Genomic DNA, 22,500 nt, shown 5'->3' on the forward strand with positions numbered 1-22,500 from the left:
AATGCCAGAAGGGTTTAAGAATTTCGAAAAACATGTCAGAAGGGCTTAAAAAACACTAAAGCCTGTCAGAAAGGCTTTAAAACAGTAAAGATAACTAACATTCTAAACTAGAATAAGTAAAAGCTGGAATGAGGAAAAAGTAAAAGATCGTAAACATAGAATGTCGTAAAAGGCAAAAGCTGAAGTAAAAGACAAGTAAAAGAGTAAAGCAAAAATTAAAGCAACGAGTAAAAGGAAAAACAATAAAAGTAATTAAAATTCAAAGTAAGTGAAAAGTAAAAGTCAAAGCACACATTGTTCACAGTAAGCAAGTAATGTAATTGAATAAAACACCCCCAGCATTAATACACCTGGGCAAGAGGAGGGGGCAGTATAACCTTGTTTCCAGTATCCGTGGTGTAAAATCTAGACAGGTAATCCAAATGGGTAAAGTCACAACACGGTTAGAGAATCATTTCATTTACTTAACAAAAACCGGGATTGTCTTGACTCACGCTGACGGAAGCGTAGCATATGAGAACAATAAAAATAATAAATAGGATATATTATAGTAAAATAAAATATGCACAAGATAAAACCATTAATAAAAGCAATAAGACGTTCAAGCAATACAATTATAATTATAAAAAAAAGGGTAAAATCAATTACTTGCTCTCTCGGTGTAAACGATTAAAATGCTGAACATGTAAAAAGAAACCATTAAAAAATAGAACTAAACTTGAAATGCAAGGATAAACACGTTAAAAGATACACTTGCAACAGATGCGTATGTCCATTATCCGCACATCCTCATTATCATCATGATTATCTTAATGATTGCCAAACTTGTAATTTGAATCGGAAAATGTACAGTGTACTCTGAAAAGTGTATATTCCATTAGATTTTGCCTTCTTATCGACCTCGTTTTTTATTTCTACTCTTATTTCTTTATAAATTGACATTATTATTGTTGTTATTACTGACATAATTATCACTATCATCATTATCATTATTATCATTATCCTTATTAATATTTAGGATAATAAGAAAGATAATAAGAACAATAATAATAACAACAATGATAATGATGGTATTATTATTACTAATATTAGTATTGTCATTATTATTATTATTATTACTAGAATACTGGTTATTATTGTTATTATTCCCATTATTATCAAAATTAGCATTATTAAAATCATTATTACTACTATCATTATTTTAGTATTCTTATTGTTATTATCATAATTATCATCATTATTGTCATTGATATTAAATTATAGTAATTATCATAAATAACTTAATAATTGTCAATATGAATTTGTTTTTATAGGAAATTGGGCTAGCTTTTTTTTGACTTTTCAGAGTTCCTTACTGACACTATTATTGTTACTACTATCTATATTATCATCATTATCACTATTAGACATAATTATTGTCAGTACCATTGTCAGTACCATTGTCACCATCATTACCATTATTATTAACATATCAAAAATATTGGCAATAATAATGAAAATGATAATAATAATAGTAGTAGCAGTAGTGCCAATAATATAAATAATAATAATAATATTGATCATGATAATAATAATAATGATCGTAACAATGATAACAATGGAAATATTATTTCATTATTTTTGTCATTATTATATAGATTATAATTTTGTCATTATGAATGAACTTAATAATTGCCAAAATCATAATTTACAAAGGATTTTTTTTTGTTCTCTAATATGTATATATTTCACTAGATTTTGTTTTTTGAACCGTTTTTCATTACAAATATGCACTCTTACTGATAATAGTATCATTGTTATCCTCTTTATTGACGTAATTATCATTATTATCATCATTTCTGACAAATTTGTCATCATTATTATCATTATATTAATAATAATGATAATAACGATAATAATAACAATAACAACAACAACTATAATAATGACAATAATAGTAATAATAATTATAATAACAATAAATAATAATGAAGATAAAAAACACTAACAATGATAATGATAGTATTCTTATTATCATTATTATTGTTAGTGTCATTGTTATTATTATTATTATTATTATTATTAGAATACTTGTTGTTATATTATTCCCATTTTCCTCAAAATCATCATTATTATTACTATTTTATGATTATTATCATTATTGACGATTATCATCGTTAGTCATTATTATCATAATTAACTTAGTGACTACAAAATATTTCAATATTTCCCTAGATTTTGCGCTTTTTTCGACCCTTTTATTATACAAGATTAATATTATTGTTATTATTATCATTATTGACATAATTATCCTCATTTCCTTCATCACTGAAATAATTATCATCATTACCATCATTATTGACACAATTATCATCATTGTTATCATTTTATTAATAATCATGATGATAGTGATAACAACAACAACAACAACAATAATAATAATAATAAATAATAATAATAATAATAATAATAATAATAATAATAATAATAAAGATAACAATAATAATAATAATGAAAATAATAAAGATAATAATAAAGATAACTACAATAATAATAATGATAATAATAACAATAATGATAATGAAAATAATAATAATGAAATAATAATGACAATATTGATAACAAGAATGATAATGATGGTATTATTATTATTACTATTATTATTATTATCATTATTGTTGTTGTTGTTGTTGTTGTTGTTATTATTATTATTATTATTGTTATTATTGTTATTAATATAATACTGGGTACTGCAGATATTCCCATTATTATTATTATCATTATTATTATTATTACTATTATTATTATTATTACTATTATTATTTTTATTTTTACTTTGATAATTTTTTTGTATTTTTTTATCATTATTATCATTAACATTGTTATTATTATTATGATTGTCATCATTATTGTCATTATTTATTCAATTTTCATCATTATTATAAGAAATAACTCAATGCTTGCCAAAATCATAATTTTTTATATGCTTTTTCGAGTGTTCTCTGAAAAGTCTATATTTCACCAGATTTTGCCCTTTTTCGCCTTTTTTCTTTATATATTTCATCATCATTATTGATATGATTACCATAATTATCATTATTGGCATAATTATCTTCATTATCATCATTATTATCACTATAACAGATAAAGATAGTATCAATAATAATAACAATAATGACATTAATAATCGTAGAAATGATAATGGTTTATTACTGTTGCTGAGATTTCCATTATTATCAAAATTATCATTGTTATTACTATTATTACTACTATTAAGTGTCAGTGTTATTGACATTATAAAGATTATCATTATTATTGTCATCCTTAATTCAGACATCATCACTATTATCATAATCAACATAATCATTGCCAGAATTATGATTGTTAACTGGAAAATGGTGTTTTCGAGTGTTTTGTGAAAAGCATAATAATGATTAGTAATAATGATAATAATAATACTGAGGATAGTAATGATAAAAATAATATTAATACCAATAATGATACTACAACTACTACTAATAAAAATGATACTACTACTACTAATGATAATAATAACGAGAAAACATAATTACAGTGATAATAGTAATAATGACGAGAATAATAATGATGATGATGATAATGATAATAATAACAATCATAATGATGGTATTGTTATTATCACTATAATTGTTATTACTATCATTATAGATGTCATTAATAACAACATTATTATCAATATCATAAGTATAATAATAATTATAATCATAAAAATAATAATAATCATTACTATTATTATTACAATATTATCATTATTATTGTCATTATCATAATGATTATCATCATTACTGTCATTATTGAGTAAATTATCATCATTATCATCATAATGATAATTGCCAAATTCATCATTTTTAATCGGAAAATTGGACTGTTTCAAATATTTTCTTACTTTTATCCTTTTTTCATAATAAATGAACAAATATTATTGTAATATTATGATTCTCATCATCATTATTATCATTATTGACATAATTGCCATCATTATTATAATCATTATCATTATTTTAATAATGATGATAATGCTAATAAAAAAAACACTAAGAGTTATAATTAAAACAATAATAGCAATGATAACAATTGTCTTATCATTGTTGTTATTATTATTATTGTTATTATCATTATAAGAATACATGTTATTTCGCTATTAATTCGTTATTATCGAAATTATCCTTATTATTATAATGGTGACGATTATTCTTAGATCAGTATTATCATTATTGTTGCCATAATTATCATGATTATTGACATTAAAAATCATCATTATTGTCATAATTAACTTAATAATTGCCAAATTTCATCTTTTTATTGTAAAATGGCTCTTCAATAAGTGTACTCTGAGAAGTCTTTATATCAAAATCTAGACAAATTATGGAAGATTCCTAACCTCTCACATATATTAGATTTCGCTCCTTTTGTCTGATAATCATTGTTAACATAATTATCATTATTATTATCATTATATTAATAATGATGATAATGATATTGATGATGGTAATAAATAATAATAATAATAATAATAATAATAATAATAATAATAATAATGATAATAATGATATTAATAATATTGATGATGATAATAATGATAATAACAATAATAATAATAATAATAATAATAATATTGATGATGATGATAATAATAATAATAATGATGATAATAATAATAATAATAATATTGATGATGATAATAATAATAATTATAATGATAATAATAATAATAATAATAATAACAATAATGAAAATAAAGATAATAATGATGATGATTTCGAGTTTTCAGGGTTTCATGCTTTTACCCTTTTTAACCATCAATGGACTGTACTATTAGTATTATCATTATCATGATCATCGTCATGACATAATTACTATCATTATAATAACTATCATGATAATAAATATGATAGTAATGATAATAATGATAATAATAGTTATAATGATAATAATAATGATAATGATAATAATAACAAAAATAATCATTACAATAATGATAATAACAATCATTATGTCATTATCTTAGAGTATCATCATTATTGTCAATATCATCGAGTATCATCATTATTGTCAATATCATAATGAGTATCATCATTTTTGCCATTATCAATTCAATTATCATCATTGTTATTATAATGAACCTGATTATAATTTTAATCGGGTGTTTTCTGAAATGTTTATATTGCACTAGATTTTGCAATTTTTTCGACTTATTATCATCATCATCATTACTGATATAATTATCATTATTATTATTATTATCATTTTATCCTTATTTTAATCATTATTGTCATAACTGTAATGATTATCATTATTAAAGTCACATTTAGTTCAATTATCATCATTATCATAATTAGACTAATAATTGACAAAATCACATTTTTTTATCGGAAAATGGGCTTTTTCTTCGCCCTTAATAATTGTCATTATATCCATAACAATTATAACAATAATAATGATGATAAAAAATAACTATAATAACGAGAACGATAATAATAATGATACTGATGGTAATATTATTATCATGAACATTATTATTATTATCATTAGAATCCTGGTTATTATTGCTATAAATCTTATTATAATCAAGATTATCATTATCATTAGTAGTATCATTATTACTATTATCTAATTATTATCATTATTAAAACGATTTTCATCGTTGTTATTATTGATTCAATTATCCTCATTATTTTTCACTAAATCAATGAAAGTGATAATAATAATGATAGTAATAATAATGATAATAATAGTAATGATAATGATGATGATGATGATGGTGATGATGATGATAATAATGATAATAATAATGATAATAATAATAATAATGATGATAATGAAAATAATAAAACTAATTATAATAATGATAGTAACATTAATAATGCTAGTAATAGTTGATAATATAATAATAATAGTGTTAGTAGTAATGATGATAATGATAATGACAATGATGATGGTGGTATTTATATTATTATTATTATTATCATTATTACTATCATTATGAGAATATTGATTATCATTGTTGTTAGTCCTATCATTATCAAAATTATTATTATCATTATTGCTATTATTATTATTGTTATTATTATGATTATGATTTCCAATAACATTTCATCACTATCTTTATTACCATAATTAAATCCATTATCATTATAATTATTATTATTAAGTTAGTAATAGACAAAATCGTATTTCTTAATCGGAAAATGGTCTTTTTTCGCGAGATTTTGCATTTTTTCATCATCATTATTGACATAATTATGATCATTATTGACATAATTGTCATTAATATTGGCATATCATTAGTATTGGCATAATATTAATCATTATCTCCATATTAGGAATAGTGATACTACCACCACTACTACTACTGATAATTAAAATAACAATGAGAATACTAATCATAATGATAACAATAATAATACTACTACTACCACTAATGGTAATAATAGCAGTGATAATAAAAGTCTTGTTATTGTTACTATTATTATTACCATTATTATTATCATCATCATCCTTATTACTGTTATTATTATTAGAATAAAGGTTATAACTCCTACTATTCCCAATATTATCAAAATTATTATTACTATCATGACTTTTATAATGATTGTCAATATTATTAATGTAATCATTATTTTATGATTATCATCATTATTGCCAATAATATGATGATTATCATCATTAGTGTCACTAATAATTCAATAATCATTATTATTGTAATTCCTACTTTTACCCTTTTTAATTATAAAAAGACACTATTTTAATATTAATATTAATCAAGATCTTAATCTTAATATTATCATTGCCTTCTATTACTGTTATCATTATTATTATTATCATTATTATTCATTGTTGTTTGTTATAGTTATTGTTATTATTATTATTATTGTCATTATCATTTTCATCATAACTGACATAATCATCATCATCATTGAAAATTATTATCATTATCATCATTACTAACATTATTATCATCATTATTACCATATATATAATGATAAGAATAATAAGATAAATAATAACATAATGTTAAGAACAACAAAATAATGATACTAATATTATCAATATATATATATATATACATATACATATACATGTATATGTATATTTTCAGATATATATAGAGATATATATAATATATATGTATATACATATATATATATATATATTATTTGCATATATATAGATAGATAGATGGATAGATAGATATAGATATGGGTGTTTATATATTTGTATGTCTGTATATATATTCATTTATATATATGTAATTACATACATGGGTATATATATATCCCATTGCCGACGGGTATGACGTGTACGCACGTGCTATGCCTACTGTGAGTACTTGTTTGATTGTTTTTACACATGGATGGCTACACTAGTACTAAGTCACCAATGAGCCAGATACGAGTACTGCCCGTTTACCCTTTTCTTTGATTTACGAAATATTTTACGTTATATTATCATCACCCGTGGTCATCACTCTATTGAAAACGTCAATATATAGAGATATATATAATATATATGTATATACATATATATATATATTATTTGCATATATATAGATAGATAGATGGATAGATAGATATAGATATGGGTGTTTATATATTTGTATGTCTGTATATATATTCATTTATATATATGTAATTACATACATGGGTATATATATATCCCATTGCCGACGGGTATGACGTGTACGCACGTGCTATGCCTACTGTGAGTACTTGTTTGATTGTTTTTATAATATATATGTATATACATATATATATATATTATTTGCATATATATAGATAGATAGATGGATAGATAGATATAGATATGGGTGTTTATATATTTGTATGTCTGTATATATATTCATTTATATATATGTAATTACATACATGGGTATATATATATCCCATTGCCGACGGGTATGACGTGTACGCACGTGCTATGCCTACTGTGAGTACTTGTTTGATTGTTTTTACACATAGATGGCTACACTAGTACTAAGTCACCAATGAGCCAGATACGAGTACTGCCCGTTTACCCTTTTCTTTGATTTACGAAATATTTTACGTTATATTATCATCACCCGTGGTCATCACTCTATTGAAAACGTCTTGTGCCACAAGAGCTACCCTGGAGCCCGGGGCCTCTCGTCTCGCTTGACATTGTTGTTCTTGAGTTGTTCCTAAAGTAAATTGAAGTAAAGCAAAGTAAAACCTGTAATTACAGATCATTTATTGTGCTTTGCCAGCACCTTCAGTGCTCTTGTTTTGCAGGTGACACGAGGCTACAGTAGGCGTAGTCAGCACCCCACCTCAGACTCGCAGCTCACTTCTACACCAGGGTAGCCCTTGTGGCTTTGACCCCTGAGTAGGGAGGCCCAGTAGTCTGGGGCGTCATTTGGGCGCACTTTTTCTTTGGTCCTGAATTCTTTTCCTTATAATGTGACTTTCCTGAGCCTACCGGAGTTCCTCGCGAACTCCCATATTCACTTGGGGGGTGGGCATTGAATTACCGTCCTTCGCCTAGGCAAGTTCGGCGGTAAGGAAGTGTCCCACACATAACTCGATCCCTCTGTGGTACTGGAGAACGCAACCAGGCTTCCACTGGGGGGGTAGAGGACGAAAAACTGATTCAACACTCTCTTAGCTATTGCAGTTAGGTTGATAACAACAGTTAAGAGGTTTTTGTCCCTTCAGGACTACGATTTTGAGCAAAGGGGTCGGACCTGGTCCGATATCCAGAATGAATGACTCCCCGGCTACCCCTTCTCCTTCTCAAGGAGGAGGGGCGACTCATGACCACTCTCTGACTACGAACAATGGTACCCCCACTAATGACAAGACGAGACGACCAACTTTCAAAATCCCCACCCAGAATGCAAGGTTCGCGAATGTAAAATGCGTGAATGAAAATCAGTCGCTTTTGAACGTGAACCCCTTTATCCTCAAGAAGGTCCTTGATGGTCAGGTGGACGGCGGTTTTGATTTTGTCAAAAAATTGCGAGATGGAAGCCTCCTTGTACAAGTACAAAACAACTCCCAGATTAAGGATTTACTTAAGCTGACGCAAATTCATGATCTTCGAGTAAGAGTAACTATTCCTATTGGCCCAAATACCTGTAAGGGAGTTATCTTTCACAGGGATTTGAGGACGATGGAAGAAAGTGAAATTCTTGAGAGCATGAAGGACCAAGACGTAGTGGACGTTCATTGTATGACCAAGAAGGACGGGAATGTACGAACGAAAACTGGACTGTTTTTTTACCTTTGCTTTGAATAAAATCCCTGAATATGTCAACGTCGGTTATGAACGTGTTCAAGTAAGACCTTATGTCCAAAAGCCAATGCATTGTAATAGATGCCAAAAATTCGGACACACCTCATTAAGATGTATTGACAAAGATTCATCTAAATTTATTTGCCGTAAATGTGCTGAAGCCCATGACACCATCACATGTACTAGCCAAATTTCCAAATGTGCTAACTGTGGAGGTCCCCATATTCAGGATCAGCCGAGTGCAGCATCATGAAGAAGGAGACTGAGACATTAGCATATATGAGAAAGCATGAAGTTAGTTATACTGAAGCTAAGTGGAAAGTGGAAAGTTTGACACACAAACCCGATATTTCCTATGCTGCAGCAGTAACTAACAACATCCCTAGTGCAAGTGATGTCAGTCAGCAGCTTGCAGCCAAGGATAAGGAAATTGCTGAACTTAAACAAACCGTTAAAGAACTAAACATTAAAGTATATCAACTGACAAAATTGGTCGATCAAATGGCTGTATCAACCCAGCCTAAACATCATAAGGAGGATGATACCGAATCACAGTCCGGAGCGCACCTCCCCGTCCGGGCTACTCCTGTGAGGACTTCGTCTGGCTCGCGATCGGTTTCTCGAGAGAGAAGCAGGTCGCAATCTGTCAGTCGTCTCCCTCGCCAGGAGGTGCAGGACATGGAGGCTTCTGTCTCCAAACCATCCCGTGAGAGGTCCCCGGGAAGCGAGGGAGAGGAGGCGCCTCCCTCCCATAAAAAGAAAATAAAAACTGGTGGACAAGGCAACGTAATCATCGCGTCGACCATTATACAATGGAACTGTCGAAGTATTAGATCTAAAGCCACAAAATAAAGTAATTTTAGGTGATTTTAATGCTCATCATACGTTATGGGGTTCCCTACGGGTGGATGGTAGAGGTGAGCAAGTAGTTAAGCTGATTAACGAGTCTGATTTAGTCCTTCTGAATGGTGGTAGTCCCACGCGGGTGGACGATAATACCGGTAATTTGAGCTTTATAGACATATCACTGGTCTCATCATCAGTAGCAGCCAAGTGCCTGTGGCACACCATTGACGACTCGTTGGGAAGCGATCATCTTCCTATTTGTATTAAATATTCATGCGACACAGTGAGAACGCCTTCAGCGCCTAAATTTAACGTAAAAAGAGCAGACTGGGTCGCCTTCACAAGGAGCGTCAAGCTCGAACTTGTTGGAGAAACCATTGATGATAAAGTAAACAATATTCAGAATTCGATTATAGATGCAGCTTTGCTATCCATTCCTAAAACTTCGACAGATAGCGTTAAGCATAGAGTTCCATGGTGGACACCAGATTGCCGCAGGGCGCTGTGCCGACGCAATAAGGCCTACAGGCTTTTCCAAAATAACATCACTAATGAGAACTTTTGCAAATACAAACAAGCAAGAGCTAGGGCTCGTAGAGTAATTAGACAAGTAAAAAGAGACTCCTGGCGGAGCTTTGTCTCTACAATAAACAGCAATACCAAAATAACAGAGTTTTGGTCCACAATCAATAAAATCAATAAGAAAAAAAATCTTTCAAAATAAATAACATCATTGAAGAGGGCAATTATATTGATTCACCTAGAGACATTGCTTTATTCACCAGGCAGTTCTCTCATACAAGCAACGCAGCAAATACCATCCCACATTCTTGCCCAACAAGGAAGCAGCTGAGCTGCAACCTATTCACTTTGCCACAGGAGATGACTTTGATTACAATAAAGATCTTAAAATGGATGAGTTTGTCCGAGCCCTAGAAGCCTGTAGAGGAACATCCCCAGGCCCCGATGAGATTTGATATGAGATGATAAAGCATCTTAATCATGATGGCATGATTAAGTTGCTAGAAGTGTACAATGAAATTTGGAAAAGCCACACTTTTCAAAACTCATGGCACTTCGCCCACATCATTCCCATATTGAAAGGAGGGGGTAATCCCAGATTTACCATCTCCTACCGCCCAATTGCGTTGACAAGTTGCTTATGCAAGGACATGGAAAGAATTGTTAATAGTAGGATATTGTTTTTTTTTAAATTCCAGTAATTTACTAGTTGACGAGCAGTGCGGTTTCCGAAAGGGACGCCAAACTCTCGATCAACTAGTAAAGCTGGATAGTCATATTCAAGAGGCAATTGCCAAAAAAGATTTTTTGATTCCAGTATTTTTAGATATAGAAAAAGCCTACGACATGACATGGCGATATGGCCTACTCAGAAAACTTTATGCTTTCGGATTACGTGGAAACTTGCCTTGTTTTATTCAAAATTTCATTTCTGACAGAACTTTTTCTGTCAAATAATTTTCTGAAAATGTCACTTTTTCGGACATTTTTGTCAGGCAAGACACAAGGAAGTGTCTTGTCACCTACATTATTTCTATGTATGATAAATGACATCTTACCAGCTCCTCCTCGGAATCTTAAATACTCACTGTACGCTGATGATTGTGCATTATGGCATTCCAGCAATAATGCAGAATTCTCAGCAAATCGCATCGAATTGGCACTGGATATGATTCATAACTGGGGCCTCCAGTGGGGTTTTAAGTTTTCCATAAGAAAGAGTATTGGGGTATTTTTTTTCACATAGGAGGAAGCCGAACATCAGGCTAACTCTAGACAACCACCATATTCAAAATTCTGCAAGATTTCTTGGGCTACTTTTTGATAGTAGACTCAATTGGAAAGACCACATTGGTCAGTTAAAAAATAAATGTCAAAAAGCATTAAATTTATTAAAGTGCATTTCTGGTAATAAATGGGGAGCTGATAGAAAGTCTTTGCTAATGATATATAAAGCCCTGATTAGGTCTAAAGTAGATTATGGGTCAATCGTGTATGGCTCGGCATCGAAAACAACTTTGAAAGGTTTGGATGTTGTGCAGAATGCTTGTTTGCGTGTATGTCTTGGAGCCCTGAAATGTACTCGGATCGAGCGTCTTGAGGTGGAGTCAGGAGTACCTCCCCTCCGACTCAGACGCGGCCAGTTAGCACTGACCTATGCCGCAAAGGTGGCTCGAGACCCGAGCCACCCTAATGGCAATGGAGGCACTAGGCCCTTTGCCACGAGACTCCACGTCCTCGTCGAGAAAGTCGGTATAGATCTCTCTACCATCGATACCCTGGTTAAGTCAAATATAGCGCCATGGGAAACCCCCAATTTTTCTATTATGGAAGCCTTGCTTCCATCAGCCAAGGCCATGGCGCCGGAGGGTGAGGTACGCCAGAGGTTCAGAGAGATCCTTATTAAACATCTCCCTTTTTTTCATATATATATACCGACGGCTCCAAGACAGATGAGTGTGTAGGTGCGGGTGTATGGTCGACTGAATGTGAACTAAAGGTTAGACTGCCGAATCATACATCGATTTTTCTTGCTGAACTTTTTGCCATTGATAAAGCCATCGATTTTGCACTATCGATTCATTAAGTTCACTTAAAGCTATTAAATCCTTAGAAACCACTAAAAATGAATTGCTGGGTAATATCATTCGTAAGTTACACGGTGCCAACAAATCAATCAAGCTAATATGGGTACCAGGCCACTCTGGTATCCATGGTAATGAACAGGCTGACAAACTAGCCGGGTCAACTGGCGATCTGGACACTACCATAGTTCGTACAGATCTCAGGTGTTTTGTGTCTCTTATAAAAGCAAAAATACATCTCCTGTGGCAAAGTGAGTGGACCAACCTCCAACTCACACAAAAAATAAAAACGAACATAGAACTGTGGGACACATCCCACAGGAAGAATAGAAGGGAGGAGGTGGTGTTGGCCCGCCTTAGGGTCAACTCTACCAAGCTCACCCACCTCACTCCCTCTATCGAAAAAACATTTCCTCCACAATGTCCCTCCTGCAATACCTACCTTACCCTTAACCATATCCTAACAGTCTGCAATCAACACCATATCCATAGACGAAAACTCACAAATTATTTCCAACAAATCAATAAAGAATTCACACTATCAAATATACTATCAAATGATGAAAACATAATCAGTAAAGTAATCACTTTTTTAAGGGAGACAAAACTTTATGACCTTATATAGATTGATAGAATAAATAGGATCCATTGGCTTAATAACCTTGGCCACATGCCGCTGGTTGATAGCCAAGAAATCCAACAAAGAAAGAAAGAAGACACCGTTATTATTGCTATTGATGTTGTGATTATTAAATTGTCATTAAAAGATTTTAGGCAATGAAATGATACAAAAGACTCTTTCCTTAAGGGAAGAAAAAGGGTAAACCGCTGAGATAGGTAGTTCTAATAACTGGCTATTTGTTGATTAAGAACTTGTAGAGCCATCTATGTGTAAATGCAATGAATAAACTTGTATTACAGATGGCATGACATGTATTCTTAGGTTAACTGTATCAGTTTTATAATTAGGCTTAATGCTTTAATAACATGAAAGTTCTACTTAAGTGTAGATCTCATTAAAAATTAACGATTATGAAAAATGTTACTTCAGTGTCAGATAAAATGTAGAAATAGTACGATAACTATGGAAGCTTACAGAAGAGCAGATGTGAGCAAGCGATGTATAGCTGGATAATAACTTAACGTATATAACCAAACCATATTACAGGACTTACCCATACCTGGCACGAATGGATTTACATTCCATGTAGTATCGGCGTGCAATTATTGTCGCTGTATTTCTGCTGAAGCCTCTTGCTTGAAATGTGACCATCCTATCTTCTTACAATTAGTACGACAATGCGATTTATCCTACACGGTACTTAGGCAATCAAATGGCTGAATGAAGTTGGTGCGCAGAGGAAGTGGGGGCTGGAGCTAAGGTTGGGGATCGGGGTAGAGAGGCAACGCGTGTGCAGACTAGCTCAGTAGTTGTGCGACAGCCGTGGCCGATGTATCGTGCGCGACTGTCTCGCGTCGTTTCTTTCGCGGTTATCCTCGCGCGGAACGCTGGTTTTGTAGAGGTTGCGAGAACATTCATTTCATGGTCATTGCCTTCATTCCGAGTCGACCAGATTAGCAGTGTGGTTTGATGTGAGATAGAGTTCTGATTTATGTAAAAAGTGAACAGTGAAAATTCTTAAATATAATTTCTTGTATGCTTTCTATTTTTTTCACATTGGCAGTCAACGTCTCGGCTTTATGTACACACGTAACGTCGTAGGACTGTGTTGTGTAAACGTACATTAGGAACACAGTTATCTTGAAAAAGAACGTGAAATACTTATTACAAATGCCATTACTCTAATTCCATTCATGCCTAAAGTGCAGCTATTTTAACTGGAAATCTTTGCACACCTAATGTCCAAATTCCATTGCTGAGGCCCAAGTGATTATTTACCGTCAGTAATGACAAACAGGTAAATATGTTGATTTTTAAGTCTATTAGTTTCATTATTAGTCTAAATCATCATTTCCTTTGTCATTATATTCATAATAGTAAATAAGTAATATCACTGTTACCAGAAATGATAAGACAGAAGATATCTAGATATTGCCAGTCTTAGAAATGATTAAATGTAACGTATTCATGTAAAAGTTTTCATACATTTTTGTTATTACAATGAATATCAGTTTTGTAAATATTGTTAAAAATGTTGTTATTATTAGTGTCGATGTGATTATTATACTGCAAATACAGGTAACATTAAAAGTAAAGATTATATTTTCAGTATTATAGTAGCTATTGTTATTGATATTCTTGTTTTGGTAGGCTATTGTCTTTTTTTCATTATATCTGTTGTTTTTTTTTATAATGATATGCTTAACACTATTGTTATCACCACTATTATCATTTTCTATGTTATCAGCATTACTCTTACTGTCATTGCTTTTTTATGATTATGATGATGATGATGGCGATGATGATGATGATGATGATGATTTGATATGATAATTATTTTATTATCACGTTATTATTATTATTATTACTGATATTTTACTGTTGTTATTATCATCTTCAGAATCGTCATGATAATAATTATTGTTTTATTATTATTATTATTATTATTATTATTATTATTATTATTATTATTATTACTATTATTATGTCATCATCGCTATCTTAATTTTCATTTTCGTCATTATTCATATTATCATTGTTATTATCATCATCATTATTATTTATATTTTTATAATTACTATTACTGCCTTTTTGTTTTTGTTGATGCTATTATTAGTGTCATTATCATCATCGTCATCGTCATCATATTTTTGTATTTTTATTATTACTATTATTATTATTATTATTACTATTATTATGTCATCATCGCCATCATCATTTTTATTTTCGTCATTATTCATATTATTATTGTTATTATCATAATCGCCATCATCATTATTATTTATATTTTTATAATTACTATTATTGTCTTTTTGTTTTTGTTGTTGCTATTATTATTGTCATTATCATCATCGTCATCGTCATAGTTATAGTCATAGTCATAGTCATAGTCATAGTTATAGTCATCGTCATCGTCATCATCATCATTAATGCTATCATTGTTATTGTTGTTATTATCACCATCATCATCAGTAGTGGCAGCAGTAGTACTAGTGGTATGTCATTATCACATTATTGTAACTGTGATACTACATGACTCTACTGCATATTTCCATGTTCTATTCTCCCACGATATCTGAAATAATTTCGTTAACTTATTAGTCTTGTTATAGGAAACCTATGGGAAGTCTTTATGATCCTTATTGTGGTTGCCTTTCTTGTTATTGTTATCATTATAGGCTATTATCATCATACTACTATTACTACTATTATTATTATTATTATTATTATTATGATTATGATTATTATTATTGTTATTATTATTATTATTATTATTATTATGTTCATCATTATTTTTGTTAATATTATTGCCGTTATTATTATTATTACTATAAATGTTATTATCCTTACTCTCGTTATTATTATTATTAATGTTATTATTATCATTACTATTATTATTATTTCATTATCATCATCATCATCAGGTTTCTTTTCATTATTATTATCATTATCATATATATTATAATTGTTATTATTATCATGTTATCATTACTATTACTTTTATTATCATTGTTATTCATAATCTTGTTAATATTATTGTTATTATTACTATTAGTAGTAGTAGTATAATTATTTTTATTATTATCACTATAATTATTATTATTAGTAGTAGTAGTATAATTGTTATTATTATTATTATATTATTAGCATTATTATCAACGTTATTATTATAAATATTTTTATTATAATAATAATAATAATAATAATAGTAATAATTGTTGTTATTTTTATTATGTTTGTTGTGGTTGTTGTTGTAATTACCATTAATATTATAATACTTATTGGTTGTATTATTATTATTATCAATATTATTGATATTGTTATTATTATTATTATCATTAAGAATGTTATCATTATAGTCATTTCCTCTATTATTAATATTATTATTATTATTATTATTATTATTATCATTGTTATTATTATTATTATTATTATTATTATTGTCATTATTTTATTATTATTATTACAATTTCTGTTATTGCCATTGTTTATTAGTCTCGTTATTGTTGTCATAATAATAATGATAATTATCATTATTATTATTTCTAATATTATTAGAATTATTATTATTATTTCTAATATTATTTGAATTATTATTTGAATTATTATTATTTCTATTATTATTAGAATTATCATAATTATTTCTAATATTATTAGAATTATTATTAATATTGGTATCAATATTGTTATAATAATAATAATAATGATAATAATAATTATAATTATTATTATTATCATTGTTATTATCATCATTATTGTCATTATTATTATTATTGTCATTACTATTATTATCAATAGTTATTATTATTTTCATTATGGTCGTTATTACTATTATTATCGTCATAATCATTATTATTAATCATATTGCTGTTTGTTGTGGATGTTGTTTTCATCATTATCATTGTCATCGGAATTGTTACTATTATTACTATTATAATTACAATATCATTATTATTATTATCACTGTTCATCATTATTACTTTCTCATCACCATCATTATTAATGTTATTATTAATATTCTTGTTATTAACATTATCAGTTGACATCATCGTCACCAATATTATTATTAATGTTAATGTTAATATGATAATGTAGGTCGTTGTAGCAACATATGTCTTTGGGGTAAAATAAATTAAATTATAAAAATAAAAATGTTTATTTTACAACGTATGTACCGAAGTATATATATATATATAGATTTCACAAGTAAAACAGCAAAAGAAAGATATCCTTAAGTGGCTTTTACTGAAGATATCTTGGATCATATAAATCATAAAGTATATATTAAAGTGATTTCAATATTAGGAAGAATAACAAAAACATTTCTTCTTGGTGGACGCAACTTACGAGTGTAGAGGCCCATCTTTTATACACCTTCGACTTCTGGCTACGCATGCTAGTTTGTGTAGAGCAAATTGCAGTTCATATAACAGTGTAAACAAATTTTACGATAAATAAATCCACCGACCATGATTATTATCATTGATTTTATTATTATTAACGTTATTATTACTACTCGTACTACTACACTATACTATAATTATTATTATCATTATCACTATCACTATCATTATCATTATCATTATTAGCTTTATCTTTTTTTATCATTGATATAATTATTACCATTATCATCATTACAATCATTAATATCATTGGTATTATTTTTTTATTATTATTATCATCAACATCATTATTATTATTAATATAATAATTATTATTTTTTCTTATTATTATTACCATCACCATTATTGTTGTTTTTTTTCATCAATAATGCCATTATTACCATTATCATTATTACTTGCATTAATGTTATTGGTATTATTATTTTTTTCTTATTATTATTATCATTACCATTATTTTTATTATTATCATTATTATCATTATTATTATTACTATTAGTATTAGTATTATTATCATGATCATCACGATGATTATTACTCATGTTATCAATATTAAAGTTGTTGTTATTATTATTATTATTATTATTATTATTATTATTATTATTGTTATTATTATTATTATCATTTTTATCATGATCATTGTAACTATTATTGGTATTATTATTGTTGTTGATGTAAAGATTTTTTGTCAGTCTGGAATCATTACCAATATTATTGTTTTTATTATTATGTTGTTGTTATCATTATCATTATCATTATCATTATTATCATTATCATTATTGCTATAATCATTAATGTTATTATTTTGTTATTATTATTATTGTTGTTATTTTTATTATCATTATTTTAATCATTAGTATTAGTATTTGTATTAGTATTAGTATTAATATTATTATTACTTTCGTTATTACAATTATAAATATTATTATTATTATTATTATTACTATTATTATTTGTGTTATTGTTACTATTATTATTATTATTATTATCATTATCATTGTTATTATTATTTTTATTATTATTTTGATATAATCATTATTAATTGTTAATGTCATTATTATTATTGGTATCATTGTTATCATCACCATCATTATGATCATTATTTGCATTGCTGGTATTTTCAGTTATCATTATTATTATTATTATTATTATTATTATTATTATTATTATTACTTATATTATTGTTGTTATAATTGTCATTATTATTATCATTATTACTATCATTCTTGTTATTCTTATTGCTATTATCATTATTTCTGTTATTATCATTTTTGTTATTATATTTTATTTTTTATTACTATTGTCGTTATTTTATTATTATTATCATTATCATTATAATTATTATTGTATTATTGTTACCATTATCATCATTATTATTATTTTTGTTATTATTGTTATTATTATTATTATTATTATTATTGTTATTATTATTATTATTGTTATTATCATTATCAATATTTGTATTGCTGTTTTTCATTGACAATGTTATTGCTGTTTTATTATCATTAGCGTTATCATTATTATGATTATTGTTCATAAGTTTATTATTGTTATTATTATAACAGGTGTTGTTATCATTATCGTTATTATTATTACTATTATTATTATTGATATTATGACTATATATTTTAATCAACTGTATTAGTATATATTATTATCATCATCGTCATCATCATTATCATCTTCATAATCATTGTTATCATTAAGATTGCTTTAATAATTATAATAACGATAATACTACTACTACTACTAATAATAATGATAATAATTATCATAAAGGATATCATCATAATGTTATTTTTCTATCCTTGTCATTATCCTTGTAATTTTTTATCCTTGTCATCATTATCATTGTTGTTGTTGTTATTATTATTATTTGCATTACTATTGTCATTACTATTATTATTATTATTAATATTATTATTACTGTTTTTATTATTATCAATATTATTATTATGTTCATTAATAGTATGATAATTTTCATTACTATTATTATCATTATTATTATTATTATATATATTTTTTTGTATTTGTCGTTATTATTATTATTATCAACATTGTTGTTTTATCATTATTATTATTGTTGTTATTATTATGTTTATCATTATGAATATCGTTTGATTATTATGAGTTTTTTTTTTTTTTTTTTTTTTAGTAATGATGATATTAATATAAACGTAATGATAATAATAACAATAAATAGTAATAATAAAAATAATGATAATAATAACAATGATAATAATGATAATGCTACCAATGTGATAATAGTAATAGTAATGATGATAGTAAAATAAACGTGATGATATTAATATTAATACATAGTAATAATAAAAATAGTGAAAATAATAATAACGATGATAATAATAATAATGCTGACAATGATATTGAAAATAATAATAATGGTGGGAATAACAATGATAATAACAATGATAATGATAATGATAATGAAGATAATAATGATGATAATGATAATGATGATAATAATAATAATAATAATAATAAAGAAATTGATAATAATGAGAATAATAATGATAGTAATGATAATGATTCATAATAATAATGATAATGATAACAATAATAGTAATGATTGGTCATAATAATAATCAAATAAACTCATTGTAAAAATATTAATAAAAATAATAATGATAATAATAATAATAAGTAAAATAATGATGATGATAATAATAATGATCATAGTAATAACATTAATAATAATAATAATAATAATAATAATAACGATAATAAGAATGATTGGTTATGATAATAATAACGATGATAATAGTAATAATGATGATCGTAACCATGATAATAATTATTATTATCACACTGTAATCATACCCAGACCTTGTGTTGCCATATCTCTGTGTTGCTTGCACTCTTCTAAATGAAAAGTCAAAGCCACCGTCCCTTTTACTACTCCTGCTTAACCAATGTATAAAGGTGTTCAATCAATCTAGAACCTTTTACACACACACACACACACACACACAGCCAATACTTTAGTAAAACCACAAATAATAATCAATTTTTAAAATGGAATGTCTGGATACTTTCGTCGTACGCATTTACTAACTAATTCCGGAAAGCCGTGGAAACCAAGCATGTGAAACGACTGTCTTGTGGTGGAACAAGACGGACTGTCTTGTTCCACAACAAGACGGACTGTCTTGTTCCACAACAAGACAGTCGTTTCACATGCTCCCTTAGTCACAAATTTCTAACTTAAGCCTAACAGAAAATAATACACTTGAATTATCGATTGCTAATAACTTACATTATATAGACGTTTTATATTTTGATCACAAATATTTTGAACTAGTTGCATATCTCTACATGAAATTTAATTGACCAATCGCTATAAAATCATCAAGATTACCTGGTATTTAAGTCTGAACTTTTGTGTGCTTGTTAGAGTATATATCAATTAAATGTAATTAATTCAAGTGCTATTTAACACTTCATAATTTTCTCTAAGACGTGATTTGAAATATGTAGATTTGATGTCAATTTATATGATGTACCGTGAAAAAATATGTAAATTAAAAGCTATTATTCTGCAATGGTAAGCGGCAGTATAACTATAGTAGACAATATGGTATGCTGAAACCCGTGTAGTAACCACACCGACACTAACAGGCCCCCACAGTCCTGAATCTTGATCTTGGTCCAGGAGACCTGTTTCAGAAAAAAATGTGGGCGAAATCCTTGCCTGGTATACTGAGCAGTGTGGTGCCATGGTAGTTGCTACAGTCCCATTGATCACCTTTCCCTTTCAAGAGGGGGAAGACCACATCCCTTAACAGGTCAGGGGAATGGAACCAGACTGCCAGATGGCAGTCAAGACTATATGCAAGGCTTTCCCACCCTTAAGCTTAGAAATTGCCATCCTAACCTCAGTTAGGATAGGAGGTTCCTTGCTGATGGGTGGGTCCAGCACAGTTATTGTAATACCACTTGCACCCAAACTAACTGCTGGAGGGTCTACGTGGTGAAGCTGCTCAAAATACTTAACCCTGTGTTCACGAACCCAAACATGATCTGTGATGATCTGTCTGAGTGGACTACAGCCATCTGCAAGAAGGGTTTAGAGTTCAGTTTTCTCAGGCCTTGGTAGGCAGGACAAAGATTATTTACCTTTGGCCTTCAACCTCCTTAGCAAGGTTCTAGATGAACTGTTCCTGGTCCCTTCTCATTAGTGTCAGAGTCCTACGCAACAAGGAATGGTGCAAGTCCTGATTGCCATTCAGCTGAGCCATGTGACATGCTTCAGTGGCCTCCAGTGTCTCCAGTGAGATGAAATTTTGCCCTACCCTCAGGTGTTTGCGAATGGACTCCTGCACTGCTTTGAATGTTTCATGCTTGAAGGGCTCCTACAGAGGAACAGGGTCTATTAGGATTTCAAGGTCTGTGAACCGACCAAAGACTGCTGTGGCAAACCTTCGGACACACTCCTCCCTCCTCAGTCTGTCCAAGTGAAATACCCTAGAGTGGCCACTGGAGGGACAAGGGGTTTTGAAGTGGACCTATAGTGTATCCACAACCAGCCTATGGTTAGTGCCACAGAACTTGGCACTCTGGTAAACCAAGTAATTCTGAAGGATACTCCAGTGAGTGCTGACAAGAATGTGGTTGATCTTCAATGATGCAGGTTAGAGCGCTGATACCAGGAGCCAGAAATCCTGGAACCTTGCAAAATCCTGGAGAAGGAGGCTGTTCTCGCTCCTGGGATCAGCTCCCAAGCCATTGGGTCTGACAG

Source organism: Penaeus chinensis, chromosome 36 (assembly GCF_019202785.1).
Source record: "Penaeus chinensis breed Huanghai No. 1 chromosome 36, ASM1920278v2, whole genome shotgun sequence".
Classification (NCBI taxonomy): Eukaryota; Metazoa; Arthropoda; class Malacostraca; order Decapoda; family Penaeidae; genus Penaeus; species Penaeus chinensis.